The sequence below is a fragment of the Aegilops tauschii genome, chromosome 1 (genome assembly GCF_002575655.3).
Source record: "Aegilops tauschii subsp. strangulata cultivar AL8/78 chromosome 1, Aet v6.0, whole genome shotgun sequence".
NCBI classification, from domain to species: Eukaryota; Viridiplantae; Streptophyta; class Magnoliopsida; order Poales; family Poaceae; genus Aegilops; species Aegilops tauschii.
In genome coordinates, this window is record NC_053035.3 from 190,853,919 (window position 1) to 190,867,004 (window position 13,086).

General features: G+C 42.3%; 1 long non-coding RNA gene across 1 annotated transcript; it reads left to right on the forward strand.

Annotated features, from left to right (window-relative positions):
- The first annotated feature begins 5,053 nt into the window (after positions 1 to 5,053).
- LOC120974797 (uncharacterized) lies at positions 5,054 to 7,004 on the forward strand. The gene is made up of 3 exons (XR_005770129.3): positions 5,054 to 5,397; positions 5,919 to 6,003; positions 6,808 to 7,004. It is a non-coding gene; the product is annotated as an uncharacterized lncRNA (long non-coding RNA).
- The last annotated feature ends 6,082 nt before the right edge of the window (positions 7,005 to 13,086 follow it).

Genomic DNA, 13,086 nt, shown 5'->3' on the forward strand with positions numbered 1-13,086 from the left:
ACAAAATCACGGCGATGCACGTAAACAAGGGAAAAGCACACTCTGGATTTTTTTCTCTTTTTTTTTGCTCTTTTTTTTGCGAAAAATCACTATTATGGCGAGTGTCTCAAAACTCTTCCCAGGTCAAACTGACATGATGGGCACAAAATTTTTTTGACTATTTTTTTTTCGGAAATCAGGGCAGCGACGACAAAAAAGTGCGATAAAAAATCATTATGATGGCGAGTGTCTCAAGACACTCCCCGGGACCTAAAAATAGGATAGGGAAAAAATATTTTTGGTTGCCGAAATTTTGGCCTAAAAACTGCCCGGGGGTCTCCAGACTTTTTTTTTTCCGAGACCTACTCAGGCAAGGAAACACGAAACGGAAAATAGATGGATCTCTAAAACAAACCGAATATGAAAAGAACTCGGATTGGTGGTGGATATATGGTGGTAGGATATGGCAGCGGTGGTGGTATATGGTAGCGGTGGTGGTATATGGATACGGATCGGTGGTGGTATATGGATACGGATTGGTGGTGGTATATGGATACGGATTCAGAGCAGTGGCGGATAAGCAATAGTGGTAGATGGCAAGGCGATGATGATGGTGCGGCGGCGGCGTGACAACTTATGACCAGAACTCGAAACTCTAAAAGACTAGACTCTAAGACCAGCAACTTGACACGACGATGCAACCGCAAATTCAACAAAGCAAAAACCCTAAAAAGATTATGCCAAGGCTCATATTGGTTCGGATATACTGAACTAACCCTAATTTTTTGTGGCTTTTTCGTGGACTGTAGGTATGAAGAATAGACTCGATCTAAACTACGAAAAACTGTAAAATCTCACCGAGCAACCTGGAAATCGGATACCACTTGATAGAGGCAAAGGTGTCTCGTCTTTCGATGAGATGATGGATATCGCTTTGATGGAAGTCGACTTTGACGATCCGACTACGAACGTGCGAGGACGTCGCGCCTTAGCAATCGCTAAACCAACTCCGAGAGGTTATTGACCACGCTGGAGCACGATCAACCTGACCACGAGGGTCTGTTTCCTGCGAGCAAATGAAGAACAAGCAAGAAACTGAGGTTGCAATCTGGATATTGCGAATATAAGATGAAAGCTTTATTGATCAAGGTGGGGTTCTGTGACGCCTTTGTCTGGTCGTTGAACACAAACGAAGTACGCGAAGTTGCAGCTATGGCGAACTTTTAATTTAAACAAAACCCAAAGTCTAAACGACGCCCTAAGGGCTGTATATATGGAGGAAGAGGGGGAAATTTCGTGGCCCTTGGGGAAGGGGTCCAAAACCAACCCTATCTCTTGTTTCCCCACACATACGGACTCTAAAAATAGCCTATACTCAAGTATTTCGAAATTACATGGGCCTGGCCCAATAATAAGGTGACGCAGCACCTAAAATAGCCTCTGGACGAAAGTTATGAAGTAGCATCTTGTATATTTCGTCCAAGGCTTCATGCACGCATTATGGTGGCTTCAACGTCCTGAAATCATCACTTGTAACTCCGTTCTTGTCCCCCATGCGCATGCCATCATCTCCATGCTTGTTCTTGCTCCAATGTTCATCCTTCTCAAAGCTAGGCCCTTCATTTGTAAGCAAAACAAATGTATCCAATTTAGGCATCATCATATTCTCATGAACATTAGAATCATTACCAAGAAACGAAAGTACCTGGTAATTTAATTGGCGTGCGCGAGCTCTAGTAATTGGTCCAGTATGTATAGCAGCAGGGGCTGTGGGTGTAACAATGGTATTGATGTCCTCACCAGGAAGATATCACAGCACAACTCTACACACAAATTAAAATAAAACAAGCTTTATATTACAAGCCAAGGGCCTCGAAGGCTCGAATACATAAGCTCGAAAACACAAGAGTCAGTGGAAGCAGTAATATCTGAGTACAGACATAAGTTAAACAAGATTGCCTTAAGAAGGCTAGCACAAAAGTAGCAACGATCGAAAAGGCAAGGCCTCCTGCCTGGGACCTCCTAACTACTCCTCGAAGCCGGACTCCACGTAGAATCATCCTCGGGATCTCTAGCTCCTGGACTCCAGCATCTGGTTGCGAAAACCAGGTAGAAGGGAAAGGGGGAAAAGAGGTAGAAAAGCAACCGTGAGTACTCATCCAAAGTACTCGCAAACAAGGAGCTACACTACATATGCATGGGTATATGTGTAAAGGGCCATATCGGTGGACTGAACTGCAGAATGCCAGAATAAGAGGGGGATAGCTAATCCTGTCGAAGACTACGCTTCAGGCCACCTCCATCTTGCAGCATGTAGAAGAGAATAGATGGTAAGTTCACCAAGTAGCATCGCATAGCATAATCCTACCCGACGATCCCCTCCTCGTCGCCCTGTTAGAGAGCGATCACCGGGTTGTATCTAGCACTTGGAAGGGTGTGTTTTATTAAGTATCCGGTTCTAGTTGTCATAAGGTCAAGGTACAACTCCGGGTCGTTCTTTTACCGAGGGACATGGCTATTCGAATAGATAAACTTCCCTGCAGGGGTGCACCACATAACCCAACACGCTCGATCCCATTTGGCTGGACACACTTTCCTGGGTCATGCCCGGCCTCGGAAGATCAACACGTCGCAGCCCCACCTAGGCACAACAGAGAGGTCAGCACGCCAGTCTAAATCCTATGGCGCAGGGGTCTGGGCCCATCGCCCATTGCACACCTGCACGTTGCGAACGTGGCCGGAAGCAGACCTAGCCTAGCAGGCGTTCCAGTCCAATCCGACGCTCGCCGCTCAGTCGCTGACATCACGAAGGCTTCGGCTGATACCACGATGTCGAGTGCCCATAACTGTTCCCGCGTAGTTGGTTAGTGCGTATAGATCAAATGGCCAGACTCAGATCAAATACCAAGATCTCGTTAAGCATGTTATTTTAAAGTAACCGCGAACGCCGACTAGGGCCAGGCCCACCTCTCTCCTAGGCGGTCTCAACCTGCCCTGTCGCTCCGCCACAAAGTAACAGTCGGGGGCCGTCAGGAACCCAGGCCCACCTCTACCGGGATGGAGCCACCTGTCCTTTCAGCCCCCTCATCAGAATCACTTGCGGGTACGCAACGAGCCGACCCGACTTTAGTCACCACATGTGTCATGTATATAAAGTATATAGTATATACCCGTGATCACCTCCCGAAGTGATCACCGCCCAGTAGTATAGCATGGCAGACGGACAAGAGTGTAGGGCCACTGATGGAACACTAGCATCCTATACTAAGCAGTAGGATAGCAGATAAGGGTAACAACTATAGTAACAATGACAGGCTATGCAGTAAAATAGGATTAACCGAAAGCAGTAACATGCTACACTACTCTAATGCAAGCAGTATAGAGAAGAATAGGCGATGTCTGGTGATCAAGGGTGGGGGGGGCTTGCCTGGTTGCTCTGGCAAGAAGGAGGGGTCGTCAACAACGTAGTCGAACTGGGCAGCAGCAGCGTCGGTCTCGTAGTCTAACAGAGAGAAGAGGGGGAGGAAACAGTAAATACAATGCAAACATAAGCATGACGATGCATTGCCATGACAATGAGCGGTGTTAGGTGTGCCCTAATGCGGTAGTAGGTGATACCGACGAAAGGGGAAAACATCCGGGAAAGTATCCCCGGTGTTTCGCGTTTTCGGACAGATGAACCGGAGGGCGAAAGTTGCGTGTTCGCTATGCTAGGGATGTGTGGCGGACGAATGGGCCACGTATCCGGATTCATCTCGTCGTTCTGAGCAACTTTCATGTACAAAATATTTTCATCCGAGCTACGGATTATTTTCTATGATTTATCAAAGTTTTAGGCATTTTTGAAATTTATGTAATTATTTAAATCAAACATTATCCAGAATAGTGAAAGGTGATGTCAGCATGACATCACCATGACGTCAGCAGGTCAAATCTGACCGTTGACCGGTCAAACTGACCCATGGGTCCCACTGTCATTGATAGAGTTTAGTTAAACAGAATTGATTAGTTTAATTAGGTGATTAGTTAAATCTAAATAGGATTAATTAAGTTAATTAATTGGTTAAATATTTTAATTATTATATTTTTTAATTCCTTTTTTAAAAAGTTCTGGGCAGTGGGCCTCGTTTGGCAGTGGCCCATAGGCCATAGCGGGCACGGCTCGGGTGCGGGCGTCACCCGAGCGGACACTGGGCAGCGGGCGAGCGCCCGAACGGACGCGTGCCCGAGGGGGCGCAGGGGTGTGCGCTCGCGGGGCCGGCGAGGACGGCGAGCGCGGGGCCGGCGCCGACAGCGGAGCCACGGGGAGGAGACCCCGGCCGTGAGCGCGTGCATGCATACGGGGGCAGGGGAGAGAAGAAGAGGGGCGGAGGCTCACAGGGGGGCCGTAGGGTTCGGGGCAATGGGGCGTGGGGAGGGCGACGGGGACGAGGACGACGAGTCGGCGACGAGGTGAGGCCGATTGGCTCCGGCGAGCACGCACATGCGCCGAGAGGCGCCGGCCACGGCCGTGCGGGGCCAAGGAAGGCGCGCAGCGAGGACGGCGCCGGCGGCATGGGCGGCCAGCAACGGTGGGGGTGTGCGGAGGACGACGCCGGCCGACGAGGGAGAGGCGGGGACGGCGAACGGCGTTGGCGTCCGGGAGCGGAGAAGAGGTCGAGGACGGGGAGCCGGGTTGAGGAGGCGGGCGCCGGCGACGACGGGGCAGCGCCGGGCAGTGTCGGGGTTCGGCGACGAGGTCAGTGGTGGGCGGCGGGGCCGTGCCCGATCTGGATCGGGGGCAAAGGGAGGAGACGAGGGGGAAAGGGGAATCGGGGGAGGAGTGGGGCGCGTGGGGGGTTAGGGTTTGGTCGCCCCAGGGGGTTGTAGGGGTTCGGCGGGCCGGGGGAGGGAGCTGGGCTGTCAGGGTGCGCGGCCAGTCGGGCCGTGGCCGAGTTGGGCCGGGGGGTGCCCCTTTTTTGTAGTTATTTTATTTCTTTTCTAGTACTTTTTATTTAAGTGTTATAAAATATAAAAGCACACCTAAATTAGTGCTAGTAAATAGGTCTCTGCCCCAAATATTTTGGCACATTAAATAAAGTATTTTGCATTTGTTTTTTACTTTAAAAGCATTTTTGGTAATTGTTTCATCACTGTTTTAACTAATTTAGAGTATTAAAACATTTTATAAAAGTGGGGTTTCTTCACCACAATTACCCGTGCATTTTTTTGGCACGACTCGAACATTTTAGTTTTATAGTTTGAAAACTATTGTTGTTTGCCTTTAATTTAATTTTGAATTTGAATCGGTTTTGAACTAACCCGAGATTAACTCGAGTGACAGAGGTGATGTGGCATCTTTAGCAAGGAATTTCTGTGATCTAATTATCCGGGCGTCACACTACCTCGGCTTCTGGGCAAGATATTCTTTAATTTTAGGTAAGCTCTAATTTGTAAAGCATTATTGCGGCTTTTAGAAACTCCGAATCTCAGATTTATTGAGATATCGAAATCCCAGTTTGAGATTCATCGAGATAAGGAGATCTTATTCGACCATGTAATTTAAATATTATCCAATGAGTATTGTTGATTGTTGTTTTTAACAATATTACTCAACTTATGGTCACTTCCCTTTGTTTAGTTCAGCGCCATTCTTTTCTCTTATTCGTTTTGGTAAAAAGAAATCTCTCAATATCCTTTTTTGCTCAGCACCAGTAAATTTCATAGAGGTGATGTAATATATAATGTCATTATTGCTTTAGAAGTTGCAGAAGTGTAATGCTGACTCTACTCGAATGATGATTATCCCTACATGCATAACATATTATAAAGATATCTTCCTACGTGCCCCTTCTGTAAGGATGCATGCTGACGTGTGCGCATCGTTTCTAGCTTGTTTTGGTGCATCTTTTATCCTGCTTCAGCTGGTTAGCCTGAATCCTCTTTTCTCCTCTTTTCAGTTGATTAGCAACCACTATTGTTCAGGAATTTTGAGTGGCGCACATCCTGGTCTGGCGAGCCGATGACCGGACATCATTTGTTAAGGTTTGTGCACATTCAAATCTCTTGCTGTGGATAGGAATGATGTTCATCGCGACCTAATGCAGCTTCTTAATATGCCTACTATATTAGATTGATCCTTTTGAATTAAGTTGATGTGAAATTATTTATTCAACCCAAGCTCTCTCTGCCTCTTTTCTCTTTTTTAATTGTAACTTATATATACATAGGGAGCTGACCTTCATGCACCACTCAGGCGCCACATCCGGCCACTAACACCACGTCTGGGCACTAACTCACTCCCACTCGCACAACTAACTCGATGCACTAAGTAATCCCTACATGCATGCATGTCCACTTGCGCAGCTCCACTCAACGGCCACACACCTGGTCAGTGGCCATGTAGCTAACAAACAAACAAACTTGCCTATTCTCCTCTAGCTATTCCAGTCGTCAAGTGCCTTGCCGCTTCACCTGGCGTGCTGCATCACACAGCACCGCGGCTTCACGCCGCCATTGGCATCTCACCATGCTCGCCGCATCGCACGGCAGCCCGGTATCTCGCCTCCTCCGTGCACTCTATTTAAGCTTTAATGACTAGATACTCCTAGACCATCTATGTTACATGCATAACGAAAGGAAACTAAGTATGCAGATACAAAATATAAAGATTAGTGCGAACAATCTCAACCGAGGATCAACGTTAGTGTTAACACATGATTATTGAATTGTCTGTATTTATCACTATTTATATTTTTGAGAATGCGATGATCCTCTATGTTGGCATTTTGGTACTGTAGTATAGTTTCTTATAGTGTATTATAATTGAGAATTGATTAACTTTTGTAGGAAGCAAAAGGGACTACACTCACAAGGAACCATGAAGCCAACGATCCACGTCAACTAGATGTTTTAGCTTTCATTTTGTACAACTGATGTCTCATACTTGCATCTTTTAGCTGTCCTTTTGTAAACCTGATGTATGGTTTCTCGGTATGTTGAAGTGTATGTGCCAATTAGTTAATGGAATAAAAAATGTTTGGTGCTCCCGATTTGAGACTGACATATGGTGTTTGGGTGATTATGATTAGAACACATGAACTATATGTATGTGACAATCAGTACCATATGTTAATTAAAGTTGTGGTTGGCTAAACAAAATGTTGATGAACTGTTGTTCGGAAAAAGAAAACCCATCTGATTGTTGGCCGGCAAAACAAACGACGTCTGATAGTCAGTTGGGAAAGCCTAATGCTAGGCCCAAAAGAATGTTGGTTGGGAAAGAATACCCTGTCCAATAGTCAGTCAGGAAAGGCCCGCTGCTGCCCTAACAGAGTGTTGGTCGGGAAAGGCCCATGGTAGGCCCAACAGGTTGTCGGTCGGGAAAGATATCCCATAGCCATCAAGCAGTCGGTCGGGAAAGATATCCCATAGCCATCAAGCAGTCGGTCGGGAAAGCTATGTCGGTCGGGAAAGGGTTTTCCCATGTGGACTTTCCCCAACAGACAAGGTTGGTCGGTCGGCAATAGTTTTTTCCGACCGACTGTCTGTTGGGAGAAGTTGAGGAATCAAAGGTACTCAATAAGGGTTTTCCCGTGTGGACATACCCTATCTAGAATCATAAGGGGCACGTCCAATGAAGGAATCCGGTGTAATTAATGAAAAAAATATTGAGGAATCAAAGGTAGCTCTAGTCTATGGCCAAATGAATGAACCACCGGGAGCTCGTATGAGAGTTGGTTTAACTGCCCTAACTATGGCGGAATATTTTCGAGATGTTAATAAGCAAGACGTGCTTTTATTTATCGATAATATCTTTCGTTTTGTTCAAGCAGGATCAGAGGTATCCGCTTTATTTGGGAGAATGCCCTCCGCAGTGGGTTATCAACCTACTCTTAGTACAGAAATGGGTTCTTTGCAAGAAAGAATTGTTTCTACTGAAAAGGGATCTATAACTTTGATTCAAGAAGTTTATGTACCTGCACACGATTTGACCGACCCTGCCCCTGCCACAACATTTGCACATTTGGATGCTACTACCGTACTTTCCAGAGGATTAGCTTCCAAGGGTATTTATACAGCAGTAGATCCTTTAGATTCAACCTCGACTATGTTACAGCCTCTGATCGTTGGCAACGAACATTATGAAACTGCGCAAAGAGTTAAGGAAAGTTTACAACGTTACAAAGAACTTCAGGACATTATCGCAATTCTTGGCTTGGATGAATTATCGGAAGAGGATCATTTAACTGTAGCAAGAGCAAGAAAAATTGAGCGTTTCTTATCACAACCGTTCTTTGTGGCAGAAGTTTTTACTGGTTCTCCAGGAAAGTATGTTGCTCTTGCGGAAACTATTAGGGGATTTCAACTAATACTTTCCGGAGAATTAGACGGCCTACCTGAACAGGTTGTTTATTTGGTGGGTAACATCGATAAAGCTAGCACGAAAGCTATAACCTTAGAAGAGTTGAACAAATTGCAGAAATAAAATTAAATCTTTATGTACTGACTCCTAAGCGAATTATTTGGGATTGTGAAGTGAAAGAAAACATTTTATCCACTAATAGTGGCCAAATTGGCGTCTTACCAAACCACGCCCCCATTAACATAGCAGTAGATATGGGTCCTTTGAGAATACGCCTCCTCAACGACCAATGGTTAACAGCGGTTCTGTGGAGCGGTTTTGCGAGAATAGTTAATAATGAGATCATCATTTTAGGAAATGATGCGGAACTGGGTAGTGATATTGATTCGGAAGAAGCTCAGAAGGCACTTGAAATAGCCGAAGCTAAGTTGAGTAAAGCTGAGGGTACGAAAGATTTGGTTGAAGCGAAGCTCGCTCTCAGACGAGCTAGGATACGAATCGAGGCTGTCAATTGGATTCCCCCATCCAATTGAAGACAATCCAGTGGTTTATAGTTGATACAAAGAAAAAGGGAAGAGGGTAGAAAAAGTTATTAGATAGCGAAGCGAAGTAAGTCCAATGCTATCTAGTAATTTTTCTACCTACTTACCTACTATTGCATTTGAACCAATGACTCCCGCCGTATGAAAGCAATACTCTAACCACTGAGTTAAGTAGGCAATTTATCACCACAAAGGAAGACCCATTACTTCGATCGATTATATATTGAATCCCTTTTCTAAGCAATACCGCTCTGTTATTGGTCTGTTATATACTAAATACTAAACTAAATACTAAACAGATACAGATCAAAGGGGTATCCTCTGGCATTAGAAAATATTCATCTTGACAAAAATTATCTATATGTTAAGATATCTCTGATAAGGGTTATAGCTCAGTTCGGTAGAGCAACTCGTTTACACGTGCGCCAATGCTTTTCAAAGGAGCTTATTATGCAATGAACATAATCGATCTTATTGCAAAATCAATGTCTTACTTCATAGATTCGAGAGAATAGGAGAACAGTAGCCTGACAAACAGTCGGTTCAGTCTGATTCAGGTGCCAATTCAGGTGCCTAATCAAATAGAACCCTTATGGATTTGCTAGTTGATAAGGTAAATATCCAGCCCACTAAATGCTAGGCGTAATGAGGATAAGGGCCTCCAAAAAACTTCTTTTGGTTCTATGAACTTTAAGCTGTATGAAGTCTCATAGTTAACTCTTGCAGTGGAACGATAGAGACTCCATTTCACTTATGTTGATTTAATTTAGACCGGAGGCAGACCTAAGTCAAGGTAATCCTCCTTTTAAACACTTTGGTATTGCTCCTAGATAGATCATAATACAAAAAATCAATCAGAGCACAGGGAGCCATCTCATTATCTTTCCGTAAAGAAAAACTATGGTGGACTAACTAATCTTTAAATCAGTTTATGAAAAAGCCCAATGCAAAAAAATGCATGTTGGGTCTTTGAAACAGTTCAAATCATTTCGATAATAATCCGTTTGATCTGTTTTACCAAGAAGGTCTACAGTTCGAAACCGTATAGCCCGAATATGCCCTTTTTTAGATTTTAGGATCTCTATCCTATGTTTTCTTTACTTTAGTAGAGTTTTCATTTTCTCATTAGTATTTGTTTATAGACTGGATAGGCGCCTGCGACATAGAATAGAGATAAAGCATTACATTACCAAAGGCTCATTCATCGAAAATCAAAATCATACAGACAGGAAAAGAAAAACGAATTTCTATCAGATCAATAGAAGAAAGGATCCTTTCCCTGATTTGAATCCCGTCCTCCTTCAAATAGGATACCTCTAGACTTCCCTATAATAACTGCAATGATTTTATCAATTTTGCGAATTCCTACTTTGTTTGAAGTATATTTATTACTTTGTTTATAGATACATTATGTAAATTGATCAACTTTAAATAGAAAAAATAAAGAAATAGAAAAAATAAAGTAAAGAGTAAAAAAAGAAAACAGAATATTCTGTCTCATAGTTCTGAAATAGAGTTCTTTATTTTTATTTTATAGTATTACTTCTCATTAATTATACTGCATAGATTAGTCCTACTATCTTAATTAGGTTCTAATTTAGTAGTATTCTCATTTTTATTTAATAGTCTCTTATTATTTTATTATTAAATATTAAATAAAGGATAGAGCTATTCTTTTTTCTAGAGATTCTAGAGAAAGCGAGACAAAGTGAAACGAGAAAGTTTTCTTTATACAAGAATTAGATCTACATACACCATATCTAAATAGAATGGAAATCCAAAAGAAAGGGAGTTGGGATTCCATTGGATGAATCTTTAAAGAAGATGCAGCACAGAGGAAACAAAGGCTAAACTAAGCGCTTTTGTTTGAACAAAAAAGATTCTTGTTTCACCGAGGAAAAGAGAGAAGTTCTGGATAAATTGACAATGCTAAATTGAATTGACTAATTTAAGTTCCGCCTATTCCACATTAATGGGAGTACATTATGTTTCTGCTTCACGAATATGATATTTTTTGGACATTTCTAATAATAGAAAGCCTTATTCCTATTTTGGCATTTTCAATTTCAGGACTTTTAGCCCGGGTTAGTGAAGGACCAGAGAAGCTTTCTAGTTATGAATCGGGTATAGAACCCATGGGAGGGGCTTGGGTACAATTCCGAATATGCTATTATATGTTTGCGCTCGTTTTTGTTGTTTTTGATGTGGAAACCGTCTTTCTATACCCTTGGGTAATGAGTTTTGACGTATTGGGTGTATCTGTTTTTATCGAAGCTTTTATTTTCGTGCTTATCTTAGTTGTTGGTTTAGTTTATGGATGGCGAAAAGTAGCCTTGGAATGGTCTTAACTGAATATTTAGACAAAAAAAAGAAGGAAAAGATTCTATTGAGACAGTTATGAATTTGATTGAGTTTCCCTTACTTGACCAAACAAGTTCCAATTCTGTTATTTCAACTACGCCAAATGATCTTTCGAATTGGTCAAGACTCTCTAGTTTATGGCCCCTTCTATACGGTACCAGTTGTTGTTTCATTGAATTTGCTTCATTAATAGGCTCACGATTTGACTTTGATCGTTATGGATTGGTACCAAGATTAAGTCCTAGGCAAGCAGACCTAATTTTAATAGCCGGTACGGTAACAATGAAAATGGATCCCTCTTTAGTGAGATTATACGAGCAAATGCCTGAACCAAAATACGTCATTGCTATGGGAGCCTATACTATTACAGGGGGAATGTTTAGTACGGATTCCTATAGTACTGTTCGGGGAGTTGATAAGTTAATTCCTGTGGATGTCTACTTGCCGGGCTGCCCACCTAAACCGGAGGCAGTTATAGATGCCCTAACAAAACTTCGTAAGAAGATATCGCGAGAAATAGTTGAGGATCGAACTCTATCTCAAAATAAAAATAAATGTTTTACTACCAGTCACAAGCTTTATGTTAGGCGCAGTACTCACACAGGAACTTATGAGCAAGAATTGCTCTATCAATCACCATCTACATTAGATATATCCTCTGAAACTTTTTTCAAATCCAAAAGTTCAGTACCTTCCTACAAATTAGTGAATTAGGAGGGGGGCTCTTTTGTGTAGAAAAATAAAAAGCAGGGCAATCTTTCAAACTTGCATCCGAAATGTGAAATATTTATACAAACAGGGAGAGATGAAGACAATGCAGCAGGGTTGGTTATCTAATTGGCTAGTCAAACATGAGGTGGTTCATAGATCTTTGATCTTTGATCACCGAGGAATAGAGACTTTACAAATAAAAGCAGGGGATTGGGATTCCATTGCTATCATTTTATATGTATATGGTTACAATTATATACGCTCCCAATGTGCTTATGATGTAGCACCCGGTGGATCTTTAGCTAGCGTGTATCATCTTACGAGAATACAATATGGTATAGATAATCCAGAAGAAGTCTGCATAAAAGTCTTTTCCCAAAAGGATAATCCTAGAATTCCGTCTGTCTTCTGGATTTGGAGAAGTGCCGATTTTCAAGAACGCGAATCTTATGATATGGTGGGAATATCTTATGATAATCACCCGCGCCTTAAACGTATCCTAATGCCTGGAAGTTGGATAGGCTGGCCCTTACGTAAGGACTATATAACCCCCAATTTTTATGAAATACAAGATGCTCATTGAATGATAAGAAATTCATGCTCACTTATACAACACAACTCCAGATTTTATTCAAGTCAAGGAATATTTTTAGGTTCTTTTCCTAGATGAAACGGAATACCAATTTATAATTAATTCCTAATTATACAAAAGCATTCCAGATAGACTGAGCAAAAAAAGGGTTTCATTTGGATTCCCCTATTTTGAAAATCGCATATTAATTTCCTTCATATGAACAAAAAAATAGGATGACTCAATGAAGTTCTCTACCAGGAACTTTGTACCGCGCACATTACTTAGCACAACTAGGAAAATAAGATAAGATAAAGATAAGCAAGACTAAAAAATATTCATGGGAATAGCGGAATACAAAATTAAGAAACGCAAAAAAATAAAGGGGAATCTCACCCCCTTCTTTATCATAAAGAAAAGATATATTTTAAAACTTCTTTAAAAAGAAAAAGAAGTGCCTCTATATTTATATTATAGATTTATCCACTTAGATGAATAAATATTATTAATGAATATGTATCACAATCCATCTCGAGGTATTTGGATCAATACCTATTCGGTGGATCTTTTTTTTTCTG